Raw genomic sequence first — 15,512 nt, forward strand, 5'->3', positions numbered from 1 at the left:
GCACGGCTGCATGCAGTCACTTATAGTATGGGGACTTAGTGTGTAAGCCAATTCTGATCTTCAAAATTCCCGAGGTCGCCAGGTATTGCAGCAAATCGTGCCAACTCACCTTGCTGGAGAAATACAAAGGAATGAAGGGGTGGGCATTTGGTGTGGTGGCTGACATCACTTGGGATGCCCACATCCGCTATCAAAGTGCTGGGTTTGAGTTCTGGCTCCATTTCCAAGTCCAGCTTCCTGCTAGTAGCACCCTGGGAGGCAGCAGGTGATGGCCCAAGTACGTGGGTTCCTGCCACACTCATTGGTGACCCATACTGAGCTTCAGGCTCCTGGCTTTGGCCTGGCCCAGTCCTGGCTATCGTGGGCATCTGGGGAGTGATCCAGTGGATGGACGACTATCTCTCTTTGCCTTTCAAATAAACAAAAATTAAGAAGAGAAAACAAAGGAATGAAGTAAAAAACAAAGATTTAATGATCATAATAATTTTATTATTTTAGGGTTTTATTTTTAAAAATCTAACAGGGGCCAGTGTCATGGTAGCTGGTAAAGCTGCTGCCTACAACACCTATATCCAGGCATGGGTTCGAGTCCTGGCTGCTCCACTTCTGATCCAGCTCCCTGCTAATGGCCAAGGAAAAAATAAAGGAAGATGGCCCAAATTCTTGGGCCCCTGCCACCCACATGGGAGACCTGGATGAAGCTCCAGGCTTTGGAGCTAATGTGGTTATCTGGGGAGTGAAGCAGTGGATGGACGATCTCTCTGTCTGTCTCTCCTGCTCTCACTGTAACTCTGACTTTCAAATAAAATAAATAATTATTTCTAAAAATTAAAATAAAAATTTAACGGATAAGACCTGATTGAGAAGAGGGCTGAGAGGTCAGGAAGCCTAAACCTGGACAGATAGGAATTGAGCTGGGAATCAGCCACCTGGGAGCAGCCCTTCCGCCTTCCTGCCCCAAGGGGCTTCTACGTATTTTTAAAAATTCTTTATTTATTCTTCATTTTAACTGAAAGGCAGACACACACACACACACACAGATCTTCATTTAGTGGTTCATGGCCCCAAATGCCTGCATAAGTAAGGGTTGGGCCACGCTGAAGCCAGGAGCCTAGAATTCCATCCACATCTCCCACATGAGCGACAGGAGCCCAAGTGCTTCAGCCATGATCTGCTGCCTCCGAAGCAGATTAGCAGGAAATTGAATTGTAAGCAGAGATGGAACATAAAACCAGTATGAGATACAGGCATCCCAAGTGGCTACTAAACCACTGCACCAAATAATACCTGCCTCACCCCTGCAGGGCTCCTTACAGGGGTCTAAGAGGCACTCAGAATCTGGAAGAACACAGCTATAAGCCACGTGAGGGTTTTTTTTAAAAAAAATTAATAGAAAAATGCACAATATGATAAAAAACATGATTGGGTTTCAAAAAACTTTTTGCCACAAAACCAACATCTTTTTATTCTCCTCCCCACAAACTGAAGCACCCTCTACCCACTGTCCGTGTCTCACAGCTGGGAGCCCTCTGTGCCCACAACACCACAGAAGCCAATTGTCAGCTCTTCATGATCTGAGAGACTGCTAGGAGGTCAAGCTTGTCCTTTGGCCATATAGACCTGCAAAACCTAGATCAAATTTGATGTAGATTCTTGAATGGGCTCCATTTTCTGAAAGGTCATAGAACAAAAGGCTTGAATAGTCTTGCCATCAGTAATTTGGTAGTACCTGCTCAAGGTTAGCCTTCCTTCCTCGGAAAGGAAGGAACAGTTACCCCAAAAAGGGTCCAAACCCAAATGAATTTTCAGCCCAGCACCTGCCCCTGATAACCAACCACTGGAAATTCTATCAGCGCCTTTAGCCCAGATATGTATTTCATATATCTGCTCCCTCTTTTGTTAACAAGTCTGTAAATCAGTATCCCTCCATTCTCTATTTTGGTGGAAAAAAAATCCACCCTCTCAGTTTCCCAAGACTCCTTCTGTGTAGCCACACAGTCCAACTGAAGTCCTCACACACTATGTGATCAATTTCCTGTTGACTCGTGACATGCTCGTGCCATTCGATCTTATGACTAATGCACGCCACCTTCTGAAGAGGACCTAAATAGCCTACCTGTAATTCTAGTTCTTTTGAAATAGACCCACATCTGGTTTCTCTTCCTGTCTGGTTAAGCAGGTGATAGGGAGGTAATTTTTCTACCCTCTTCCCTATGGGGGTGGGGATGCGGTTTGCTATCCACTCCTGCACTGCACTTCAGTGTCAGAAACAAAAGGAAGACAATATCCAAAGGATTTCTGGGAAAGCGTAATAAAAAGTTTTCACTTTTTACAGCTTTTGCAGTCCAGTTCTCCAAGGTGCATAAAACCAGAACATTGAGGTAGTGCAAATGAGTCTAAGTGTTGTATCTCAACTTTCTTGTCTCATAGTACACTCCAGAGAATACCTGAAACCCGTGTAAATCAACACCGAGGTTAAAAGACCTGTCTCTCTCCTCTGCTTGGGAGAGTGCGTGGTTTCACCTCACCTACCTGTCCAGGACATGCTGTTGCAGGAGAAGCGCCCCCGCCCCCTCTCCCAGCACGTGGGCATAGTGTGGAGCTGTCATGTGACTTCAGAGGGATTGGGAAAGGTGTTCTCTCCTTCCCTCCCCTGATAACCAGCCACAGGAAATTCTATCAGTGCCTTTAGCCAAAGTGACCTGACGTTAAAATGCAAATCCCCCCTGGGGAGTAGTGACATTGATGGGTTAAAAAAACAAATAAAAAAACAACTGGTGGTTATTGAAAAAGTCGTATGTACACGTGGTAAAAAAAATCAAATAATACAAAATATGTGTTAAAATTAGTTTTCCTCGGGCAGGTGTTTGGTGCATGGTTAAGACACCACTTGGGACACCTGCATCCCACATCAGAGAGCCTGGGTTCCAGTTCCATTCCAGCTTCCTGGAAGGCGGCAGTGATGGCTCAAGTGGTTGGGCCCCTGCCACCCTCATGGGAGACCTGGATTGAGTTTCTAGCTCCTGGTTTCTGCTTGGCCCAGGCCCAGCTGTTGTGGGTGTTTGGGGAATTTGAATCAGTGGCTAGGAGATCTTTCTCTCTCTCTTTCTCTCTCTCTCTCTCTCTCTCTCTGTTTCTGTGGCTCTGCCTTTCAAATAATTTTTTTTAAAAAAATCAAATAAATAAAAAAAATTAGTCTTCCTGTCCCACCAAACCCTCAGTCCCCCAGTGGCTCCGTTGCCCCTCACCCACTGGCATCAGAATCTGATACTGCCTTCCAGACGTATCTACACAGTTTCAGGTGTCTGTGCTAGAGGTCCCTGTGTGGCCTCCTTGAACACACTGAAGTGTGAGCACATGCTCCGGTCTCCTCGCATCCTCTCTCGTTTTTTTTTTTTTTAAGATTTATTTATTTTTATTTATTTGAAAGAGTTACAGAGAGAGGTAGAGATAGATAGAAAGGTCTCCCATCCACTGGTTCACTCCCCAGATGGCCACAATGGACAGAGCTGTGCTGATCCAAAGCCAACCAGGAGCTTCTTCCAGGTCTCCTACGTGGGTGCAGGGGCCCAAGGACTTGGACCATCTTCCACTGCTTTGCCAGGCCATAGCAGAGAGCTGGATTGGAAGAGGAGCAGCCGGGACTCCAACCGGCGCCCACATGGGATGCTGCCGCTTCAGGCCAGGGCTTTAACCCTCTACACCACAGTGCTGGCCCCCCTCCTCCATTTTTATTGCCCCCCCCACTTCTTCACAGACTGATTTGCACTGAGGATAACCCAGCACTTGGAGACAGTTCTCCCAGCAGCTGCCTGGTGGCTCCTGACCAAGCAGCAGAGGGCAGGAGCTGACCTGACTCAAGGATGAGTAAAAGGCTCAACATTTCCTTCAGCAGAAGTGGCCAAGGGCGTTTTCAGTAAGACACGAGCCCACAGAACAAATCATTCATTCCACCAGACTTGGTAAAATGGTTAGAATTTGGGAGAAATGCAGTTTTGAAATTAGAAAGTCTTGCAATTTTGAGAATAAAGTAGAACCTCACATGTCCAACCTTCGTCTACGTGGACCTACGGCTCCTCCTGACTTGTCATTTGCATGTTGGGGGCTGAGACCAGGTAGAGCAGGTATGAAGTGCGGGGTTGGACCTCGTGTGACTGAGCCAACGATGTCACAGCAGGGCTGTGAGTGGAAAACTCAAAACAGGGCCAGCTATTCGGCACCACAGTTAAATTCCACTTGGGATGCCTATACCCTGTGTTTGGGAGCCTGGGTTCTATTTCTGACTTTGCTCCTGACTCCAGTTTCCTGATAATGCACATGTTGGGGGGCAGCAGGTAGGCTCAAGTAGGGGGGTCCCTGCCACTCACATCAGAGATCTGGACTGAGTTTGCATGTTGTGGCTTCAGTTTAGCTCAGCCCCATCAGTTGTGGGCATGTGGGGAGAAAACCAGTGGATGCAAATCTCCCTGTCTGTTTCTCTCTCTCTCTCTCTCTCTCTCTCTCTCTCTCTCTCTCTCTCTCTCCTCTCTCGGTCTTTCAAATAAAATGAAAATAAATACATTAATAAAATGTTAAAGTAGAAGTAGACAAATCTAATTCCAAGAGAAAACAAGGGGATTTCTTGTAGGAGGATTAAATGCTGATTCTTTTTATGTAGATTTCCTCCAAGTCACATCGATTACCTGTTTGTGTCCTATTGGGTTCTGAAGGGAGGCTTCTACGTCCATTCCCACCCATATCATGAATAAGTAAGCAGGTCTTGTGTTTCCTGAGATTAAGATAAATGTGGTAAATTGAGCAGTACCAGTCTGACACATGGCTGCTACTCTGCTTACTTTATGTCATTGCTATTAAAGTCATTCAGCTTTCCAGCCGGACACTCTTTCTATTTACAAGAGAAATTTGAATTCTGGTCCTTCAGGAACATGTCACCGGAATCTCCCACTTGTAGAGTTAATTTCTGGGATCTAGGGAAGTCAGGGACTTAAACGAGCTTAGCAGCGTCCCACAGAAGCCACGAGACACCCCCAGGAGGCCGGGCAGGAGGTGCAGGTCCATGGGTCCGTGGGTCCAGGCATGACAAAAAGAGACCATGGAAGATTAGGAGCCTACAGGGATGTGAAACACCCATGGAATGCGTGAGGCTACACTTGGTCATAGTTTAGACAAGTCACCTGTAAGGAAGCTTTTTAAGAACAATTTGAGAACTTCCCATTTTAATTGGGAATTATATTTTAAGGAATATACCATCAATATGGTTAAATGTGAGAAATATTTTGATGCTAGAAAAATGTGACTATTTTTTAAAGACGTGCATTGAAGTTTTAAAAACTGTGTGCTGCTGGGGCTGGTGCCGTGGTGCCGTGAGTGGGTTAAGCTGCCACTCGGGACACCAGATCTTACATGGGAGTGCCGGTTCGAGTCCTGGCTTTTCCATTTCCAACCCAGCTCCCTGATAATGCACATGGGAAAGCAGCAGAGGGTGGCCCGAGTAGATGGGCTCCTGCCTTCCTTGGGGGAGACCAAGATGGAGTTCCAGGCTCCTGATTTCTGCCTGGCATAGCCCCAGCCACTGCAGTCATCTGGGGAGTGAACCAGGGGATGGAAGATCTTTCTCTCTCTCTCTCTCTGCCTTTCAATCGATTGATCTTTAAAAATAGCAGAAAGAGGATAAATACAAGCAGAAATTAATGACATAAAACAGTGACAGGAAATCAACAGAACCAAAAGTCTAAACAAATGAAATGAGAGACTGTGTGCCAACCTCTACCTCCACGCCATGCACACGCCCTTAGCTGGAACTCAGGGTTCTTAGAATGAAGGTCACCAGGTCAGGGTAAACATGGCTGCGCCGCGTTTCCACCTCTATTCTGGTTGCTTAAAAAGCAAGTCATTACTGACAAGGAGGGAAGGAGCGCGTGGAAAGGAAATAACAGCAAATCCAGATGTTTGCAGCCACGAATGGCTCTTGCTCTTGAGTTGCTGCTATGGATCAGGAGAGGTAGAAAGGATGGAATTCTTGGAGTAAGCTTTGCATTGTCAGCAGGGCAGGGCACAGGTTACGAAAAGGCAGGATTCTTGCGTCACAGAGTCCAAGCCCTCTTACCCACATCCTACCCCATTCAGCTGACGACGGGGCAAGCAGCTCCAGGGCAACCAGAGGCCTGCCTCGGGCCCGGAGCCAGCACCCAGGGTCGGAGTCCACTGTGGAAGTCATAGGGACCCAGAAGGGCTCCTGGTTGGGTGGGAGGCTCCTAACAGTCACTCGGGGAGTTAGGGTCTCTAGGCACGCAGACCCGGGACTCTGTCTGTGTCTACACTGCAAGCAATCCCCCCTCGGCAGGAATGGATGGGATGAACCACCTCTGAGCTGTGTCCTCTAACTTCCTGGCCTAGACCTGGGGATTCTCGCTGAGTCAGCTGCCCCTTGCCCAGGGGGTGGGGTGGGAGTGGGGGTGCCCAATCTGGGCCTGAACCAGAAACTCAGGAAGGAGCTCCTATTGGAAATGAATGCTCAGTTTCATCCCTGTCTATCCTGACAGCACCCCACACTCTGACCTTGCAAGGTCAGACTCGAGCTGACACTGAGGCCACTCCTTCCACATTTGCTTCCCTCTGCGGGGCGGGCTGGGGGCAGCTTCAGGGTGGAGGGCAGTGCGGGTCAGGGAGCTCTCCCAGCAGACACCACTGAGCCCATCTGTCCATTAGCAGCAGGCTATGGATTAGGAGAGGTAGAAAGGATATCTTTAAATAGATCTCTTTTTTGTTTGTTTGGTTTGAGGCCTAGTGATGGAGGTCACTCTGGGAGAAGTTGCAGAAGGAGCAGGAAGCTCTGGCCACTGGCTCTGGGTTTTAAGTTTCATAGCCATTATCCTCCGCTTCGCTGGGTGGGGTAGGAAAAGAACACGAGTTCTCGGTCTAGGGAAATTGGAGCGTGAAGCATGGTTAAAATGCACATCTCGCTTGTCTTAACCACTGCTGGGAGGGTTCGGGTAGTTGGTGTGGCTCAACTTCAGGGGGGAGTCCTTGGTGCCCACTGGAGAGCAACCCAGGTTCCCCAATTAAGGCATGGGCTTAAAAGGGGCCCTGCCCTGTGGAAGGAGCGGCAGACTGATCCAGAGCCTTGCCTTGCAGTCCTAGCTCTGGCACTGACACTTGCAAACTACAGGCTTGGGGCTCAGCCGCTGCAGGCAGCTGTGCCAACTGAGGTCAGGTGCAGACGTGGGCAACTGCACATCCCTGTGAGAACAGCTGGGGCAGCAAGAGAACACAGAACAGGGCGCTGGCATTGTGGAGCAGCAGCATGGGAGGCTGGCATCCCCTATCAGAGCACAGGTTCCCCACCCAGCTCCCTGCCGATGTGCCTAGGAAAGCAGTGGAAGATGGCTTAAGTACTTGGGCTCCTGCCACCCATGTGGGAGACCTGGATGGAGCTCTTGGTTCCTGGTGTTAGCCTGGCCCAGCCCTGGCAGTTGCCCAGAGAATGGAAGATCTCTCTCTCTCTCTCTCTCTCTCTCTCTCTCCCTCCCTCTCTCTCTCTCTCCCTCCCTCTCTCTCTGGTGGTGGCAGAGACTCAAGCACTTGGGCCATGATGCGCTGCCTTCCAGGACGGGCTTTAGCAGAACGCTGGACCCGAGGCGGAGGAGCAGGACTCGGGCAGGCGTTCTGAGACAGGACGTGGATGTTCCAAGAGGCGACTTAACATTGAACCAGAGCTGGTGAATGGTGCAGCATGTAAAGCTGCCACCTGCAGTGCCAGAATCCCATATGGCTCTCAGTTTGCCTCCTGGTTGCTTCGTTTCCAGTCCTGCTCCCTGCTAAATGGCCTAGGAAAGCAGCAGAAGATGGCTCAAGTCCTTGGGCCCCTGCACCCGTGTGGGAGACCCCAAAGAAGCTCCTAGCTCCTGGCTTTGGCCTGGCCCAGCCTCCATTGTAGCCATCTGAAGAGTGAACCAGCAGATGAAAGGTAGCTTTCTCTTTGTGTCTCTCCTCTCTGTGTAACTCTTTCAGATAAATAAATAAATATTTTTTAAAAATTATCATAAATACCAAAATGTAGTAAGTTGTTTTTATAAAAAACAATTGCACCAAATGCCAGCCCCAGGATCACAATTCTAAAGAAACATGAATAGCAATTAAAAAAAAACTCATACTTTTGATTATAGTTATATTTTAAAATCATTTAAAAATGATGAAATTTTTTGTACTGCCCTATGATTTGTAATTTCTTTGTAATTTGTTCTTTAAAAAAGTCTTCAAAGTTCTTTAAAAGTCTTTCAACAGAGTGGCGTGGAGTGCCCAGGAGGCCGGGCTGGGGAAGGGTGGGGATGGGGTGGGGTGGATAATTTTGCCTCCAAGCCTTACATCACTGTTTACAAGTTCATTCTACACTGCCTCACCACTTAAGTGCCCATAAAAACGGCATTTCCCTTTAGTGACTGAACATTCAATAATGACGTTGTCACCTTCCACTTCTGTGTTCCGGGTACTATGTTATTTTGGGTCCCTCTCTAACCACTTCTCCCTTCCACGGGTTTGCCGATGGGGAAACTGATCACGTGCTGCCACCTACTGGCCAAAGTGTATACAACGCGGGGACTGTGATCTGGAAAAGGTTAAGGCTCAAGGTGCGGTGAGAATTGCTTTGCAAGTAGATACAAGCAAAGTTCTGAGATGCTCTAAATGTAATTACAAGTGTTGCACAGTGGCGGGGAGGAGAACTGGGGGAAGTTAGTTAGTTAGCTAGTTACGGTCCAAGAACAAAAGAGCTTTCACATTCTTGGATGGATGTTAACTCAAATCCCATCACGTCTCCCTTGGCACCCCCAAAGCCTACTGCCAGCCCCAGCCAATCCAGAAGCTACAGTTTTTCTCCTTATAGACTTCCTACCACAAAGCTCTCCCCACTTTAACCCCACCCCTCTATATATAGCCAATGTAGATCCAATGTAAACATACTATGTGTATCTTCCCCAATTTCTGTTATTAAATAACGATGGCTTTCAAAAAAAGCCATCTGGGACCCAGTGTTGTGGCATAGAGGGTCAAGCCTCTGCCTGCAGCACTGGCATCCCATATGAGTACCGGTTCTAGTCCCATCTGCTCTGCTTCTGATCCAGCTCTCTGCTAATGGCCTGGGAAAGCAGCAGCAGATGGCCTGGGTGTTTGGGCCCCCGACATCCATGTGGGAGACCCGGAAGAAGCTGCAGGCTCCTGGCTCCTGCCTGGCCCAGCCCTGGTCATTGCAGCCAGCTGGGGAGTAAATCAGCATATGGAAGACCCCTCTCTCTCCCTGTAACTCTTCCAAATAAATAAATCTTTAAAAAAAAAAAAAGTTGCGTAAACAAAACTTCATCTTTCAATTCCTTTGATAGACTTAAACTTTTATTTTTTTTTTATTTTATGAGCGAGAGAGATGTTCCCATCCTCTGGTTTACTCCCCAAATGCCTGCAAGGTTTGGATCTAGACCAAGGCCAAAGCTGGGAGCTGGAAATGCACTCCAGGCCTCCCAAGTGGAGGCAGGAACCCAAGTACTTAAGGCAGTCCCACTATTTCCCAGGGTCTGCGTCGGCAGGAAGCTGGAGTCCAGGACTGGAGCCAGGGACCAGAGCCAGGAACCAAGCCAAGGCACTCCCATGTGCAACACAATGTCTTGACCGCTAGGCAGGTGCCCGCTGCCTTGCGTGAGGTTGTTGAAGTCCCTGTGCACTCCAGTGTTCCTAAGACGTCTATCAGGGGGTACACGACCTCCAGAAGTCTTCCTTATTAATAGTAATGCTAGCGTTGATCTCTTGATTAAGCTGTGTTTGTCAGATTTATCCACTGTGAGGCTACTATTTTTCCCTTAGTTATTAATGAGTAATAGAATTAGGGGAAGATACTTTAACATTATCCAAATATCAGGTTACTGCAAAAAAGAGGAAAATGGAATGAAAACAAGTTTATTTTGGTGCAAAACAATTTTTTAAATAATACATATTTTTTCATGTTACCCATTTTCTATTAACTTGAGGAGATTTCCTGATATACAGAAATATCACTTTTTTGCAACAGAATATATTTGTATTCCATTTTCATGAATTCTCTTATCTTATTTCCCCTCCTATTTTCACCTGTTGACTTCAGCATTCGGAGATGTTTCTTGACTGCAGTTCATTAGGACTGTGGTGTTTGCCTGTGGTGACTATTTCCAGCTCTTTTCTACATGTCTAAATTGGAATTCTAGCTGGCACTGTGGTGTAGTGAATAAAGCCACTACCTGCAGTGCCAGCATCTCATGTGGGCATCAGTTCAAGTCCCAGCTGCTCCTCTTCCCATCCTGCTCTTTGCTGTGGCCTGAGAAGACAGTGGAAGATAGCCCAAGTCCTTGGGCCCTTGCACCCATGTGGGAGACCTGGAAGAAGCTCCTGGCTCTTGGCTTCGGATCAGCCCAGCTCTGACCGTTGTGGCCATTTGAGGAGTGAAACAGCAAATAGAAGATCTCTCTCTCTCTCTCTCTCTCTCTCTCTCTCTCTCTCTCTCTCTCCCTTTACCTCTCTGTAACTCTTCCTTTCAAATAAATAAAAATCTTAAAAAAAAAAAATGTTTCCCAACGGCGCCGCTGCTCACTTGGCTAATCCTCCACCTTCGGCACCAGCACCCTGGGTTCTAGTCCGAATTGGGGCACCGGATCTGTCCCAGTTGCTCCTCTTCCAGTCCAGCTCTCTGCTGTGGCCCAGGAGGGCAGTGGAGGATGGCCCAAGTGCTTGGGCCCTGCACCTACCTGCATAGGAGACCCAGAAGAAGCTCCTGGCTTCTGGATCCTGGTTTTGGATCGGCACAGCTCCGGCCATTGCGGCCATCTAGGGAGTGGATCATCGGGTGGAAGACCTCTCTCTAACTCTACCTCTCTCAGTAACTCTGTCTTTCAAATCAATAAATCTTTTTTAAAAAAAAAAAACTGCTCATATCTACAGAATCACTTGATCAAGCTAATTAACATATCATGTTTAGAACAGCTTTGTTGAGATATAATTTACATGCCACAAAATTCATCCTTTAAAAGTACACAATTTGGAGCTGGTGCTGTGGTGTAACAGGTAAAGCCGACACCTGCAGTGCCAGCATCCCATGTGGGCACCGGTTCGAGTCTTGGCTCCTGGCTTTGGACCAGCCCAGCTCCGGCCATTGTGGACAATTGGGGAGTGAACCAGCTGATGGAAGACCTCTCTCTCTCTCTCTGCCTCTCTCTCTCTGTAACTCTGCCTTTCAAATAAATAAATACTTTAAAAAATAAAAGTACACAATTCAGGGATTTTCAGTATATTCACAAAGTTGTGCATCCATCACCATTATCTAATTCTCCACCACGTTCGTCACCCCACATAGAAACTCCATGCCCATTAGCAGTTCCTCGTCATGTCTCCTTTTCTTGGAAGTCTCAGCTCTACCTTCTTTCTCTATGCACTTGCCAGTTCTGCACAGCTCACATCAAAGGAATTCCACAATGGGCAGCCTTTGGCGGGGGGCTCCTCCCACGTGGCTTCGTGGCTTCGTGCTTTTGAGATGCAGCCATGTGGCAGCATGAAGCAGTGCCGTAGTCCTCTTCCGAGCTGAGTAACGGTCTATGACACGGATATATGATATTTGGTTTATTTCCACTTTGGGGCTATTCTGGCTAATGCTGCCATGAACACGGGTGTACGTGTTTTTGTGTGAACACGTGTTTTCTGTTCTGTTAGTTACACGCCCAGGAGTTCGCCTGCTGCATCAAGCGACAACTCTGACTAAGGTTTTGAGGAACCGCCAAGTTGTTCTGCACAGCAGCTGCACCTCTCTGCGTTGTCACCAGCCATGGACAAGGACTCTAATTTCTTTGCCTTCACTCCGGCCCTTGGTGGATCTGCCTTTACTGCAGCCAGCTGAGGGACTGGGAAGTCACACTTCATGGTGGTTTTGATTTGCATTTCCCTAATGGCTGAGTGACGCGAAGCACACGTCCACGCGCTTCCTGGACATTTCTACATCTGACTTAGAGTGTCACTGCTCGAATTCTTGGTCCACTTTCAAAACTGGGGTCTCTCTTTTAATTTTGTTTTTGGCTGAGTTGTAAGAGTTCTTTACATGTTCTTTATACAAGCCCCTTATCAAACACATGATCTGAAAATATTCTCTCCTATTCTATAGATTGTCTTTGATTTTTTTTTCAATGGTGCTCTTTCAAGCACCAAGACTTTAGACTTTGGATTTTAGATTTTATTGAAGTTGGATATAGCTACCTTTTTCTTTTGCTGTTGTGCTAGAGCTAAGAAATTATGACCTAATCCAGTGTCACGAAGATGTGCTCCTTTTTTTTTTTCTAACAGGTTTGTAATTTTAACTCTTACACTTAGGTTGATGACCAATGTTGAGTAATTTTTTTATATATGGTGTGAGTTAAAGGAACAATTTTTTTTTTGGTATGTAGATATCCTGGTTCTTTAGCACCTCTCTCTTTTTAAAAAAAAATTGGTTGTTTCTTGAAAGGCAGAGTGACAGAGAGAGTGGAAGAGGCAGAGAGAGACATACCTCCCTGCACTGGTTCACTCCCCAGGGCTGCAATGGCCAGCACTATGCCAGGCCAAAGCCAGGAACCAGGAACTTCATCTGGATCTCCCACATGGGTGGCAGGAGCCCAACTATTTGAGCCATTGTCTACTATTTTCCCAATGAATTAGCAGAGAGCTTGATCAGAAGTGGAGCATCTGGGACTCAAACCGGCGCCCATATGGGATGCTGGTATTGCAGGCGGTGATATGCTGTGCTACAACACCAGCCTCAGGAGGAAAGAATTTTTGAGATCTCTCGCACCATGTGGTGATTATAGAGAATAATACTGCAACACTGAATATTTTGAAATGGTCAAACATAGGTTTAAATGTTTATCTCACACACAAATATAAGCATGGATGTGTTAGCTGGCTGGATTTAATCATTCCATGCTGTATAGCTCTATCACATTGTCTCCCAGAGATATATGTGACGATTTGTCTATTAAAAAGCTTACAAACTCTAATTAAACTCTAATTAATGCCTTGGCCTAGGTGAGGTTTTTTTTTTTTTTTTTTTTTTTTTTTTTTTTTTTTTTTTTTTAATAAAAACGCTTTCCTAGCCACTCCTTCAGTGAGTGCCATTGGATGCGGCAGCTGGGTGGACTTCGGAAGTGAGGACTGAAGAGCCGATGCTGGATTCGGGCGTGGGCAAAGGAAATTACCACGTTTCTGTGTAGGAGGTTCCTGGGGGCTCACGTGGCACCACAAGGAAGGACAAAGCAGACGCCCTGCCTGTAACTGGGTGGCACCCAGGTTGCTCTGTGGTCTCCCCGGAGGGTTGTGATGTCCAGGTGGCTGAGTGCTTGGGTGCCTGAATGTTCTGGGCATGTGGCAGGAGATACTCTGCACCTGCTGACCGATTGGACTTGGAGCTGAGGTACTTTTCCACTAAGGCAGGCCATGCACATATTTAAGTCATGAGCCCTTGACGTAAGAGAAAATGATGGAAAGACTACAGGACTTGGTCTATTAGGAAGCATCAAAGAGGTGGTTATGGGAAAGACAGAGAGACGGTTGGAATTCCTGCTGGATTTGAATGACGCATGGGGGGGGGGGTTTGGTGGGGGGGGGGCTGGAGAGGCATGCATGGCAATCTTTGCAGTGCTTACTGCCTCGGAGTGTGCAGCCCTGACTCTGGGTTCATCTGCATGTGCGCTCCTGAGAGGGCCTGCGAACTGGGCCCTCTGCTTTTACCAAAGAGGCAGCTGAGGTCTAGAGGAGACCTTGCTGTCCATAGTGTGCTCTGGGGGTCAGCGCACCGCACAGCCTTGTTGTAAGTGCTGAATATCACACCTACCCTAGGCTCATTGAATCAGAATTTGCCTTTTACCAAGATCCCCTGGGATTTGTGTGTGCATCAAAGCCTCTGAGCATTGTGTTGAGAAACTTGTTGAGGATCATAGCGACAGCAAAGCCAAAACTGGAACCTGTATCTCCTGACTGCTACCTATGGTGTGTGTGCATGTGCATATGTGTAGTATCGCGGATTTAATTAAAGCCCACAAGAGTGTACTGAAGGCCAGTCTTGTGCGAGTCAGTGTGCCGGAGCTGATGAAAATGACCCAGGACACTCCCAGGCTTATGGGAAAGACCAATGTTTTGACAAAAAATTAAAATACAATATCATTAGTGCAATAAGGAAGGAAATACCATCATGTGACATACATGTGCACCCATGTAGAGCTACTGAGGTGCACACATATTAGGTAGAAGATTTTTTTATTTATTGAAAGAGCAAAGAGAGAGAGAGAGAGAAAGAGAAAAAGAGAGAGAGATCTTTCATCTGCTGGTTCACTCCCCAGATGGCCACAGTGGCGGGGACTGGCCCAGGCCAAAGCCAGGAGCCAGGAGCTTCTTCCAGGTCTCCCACATGTGTAGCAGGGGCCCAAGCACTTGAGCCATTGAACACTGCTCTCCCAGGCACATTAGTGGAGCTGGATCAGAAGTGGAGCAGCAGGGTTTCAAACCAGCATAGAGGCCATGGCTTTACCTGCTATGCCACAACACCATTCCCCAGAGATTTTAAGTGTGTAGTTTCTTTCTTTCTTTCTTTCTTTCTTTCTTTCTTTCTTTCTTTCTTTCTTTCTTTCTTTCTTTCTTTCTTTCTTTCTTTCTTTCTTTCTTTTTTTGACAGGCAGAGTGGATAGTGAGAGAGAGAGACAGAGAGAAAGGTCTTCCTTTTTGCCGTTGGTTCACCCTCCAACGCCGCTGCTGCCGGCGCATCTCGCTGATCCGAAGGCAGGAGCTAGGTGCTTCTCCTGGTCTCCCATGTGGGTGCAGGGCCCAAGGACTTGGGCCATCCTCCATGGCCTTCCCGGGCCGTAGCAGAGAGCTGGCCTGGAAGAGGGGCAACCGGGATAGAGTCCGGCGCCCCAACTGGTGCTAGAACCCGGTGTGCCGGTGCCGCAAGGCAGAGGATTAGCCTGTTAAGCCATGGCGCTGGCCAAGTGTGTAGTTTCAAAACATGTCTACACTCATGGAACTCACATCCCTATCAAGACACTGGACATTTTTTTAAAGATTTATTTATTTATTCGAAAGTCAGAGTCACACAGAGAGAGGAGAGGCAGAGAGAGAGAGAGGTCTTCCATCTGATGGTCCACTCCCCAACTGGCTGCAATGGCTGGAACTGGGCCAATCCGAAGCCAGGAGCAGAAGCTTCTTCCAGATCTCCCACAGAGGTGCAGGGGCCCAAGGACTTGGGCCATCTTCTACTGCTTTCCCAGGCCTTAGTAGAGGGCTGGATAGGAAGTAGAGCAGCCAGGACTAGAACCGGTGCCCATATGGGATGCCGGTGCTTCAGGCCAGGGCACTAACCTGCTGTGCCACAGCGCCCGCCCCTGACACTGGACATTTCTATCACTCCAGAAAGTTCTCTTGTGCTGCTTCCTGACTCAAGATCCCCAGGAGCAACCACTGATATTATTTCTATCAACAAAGCC

This window comes from Lepus europaeus, chromosome 11 (genome assembly GCF_033115175.1).
Source record: "Lepus europaeus isolate LE1 chromosome 11, mLepTim1.pri, whole genome shotgun sequence".
In the NCBI taxonomy this organism is placed as follows: domain Eukaryota; kingdom Metazoa; phylum Chordata; class Mammalia; order Lagomorpha; family Leporidae; genus Lepus; species Lepus europaeus.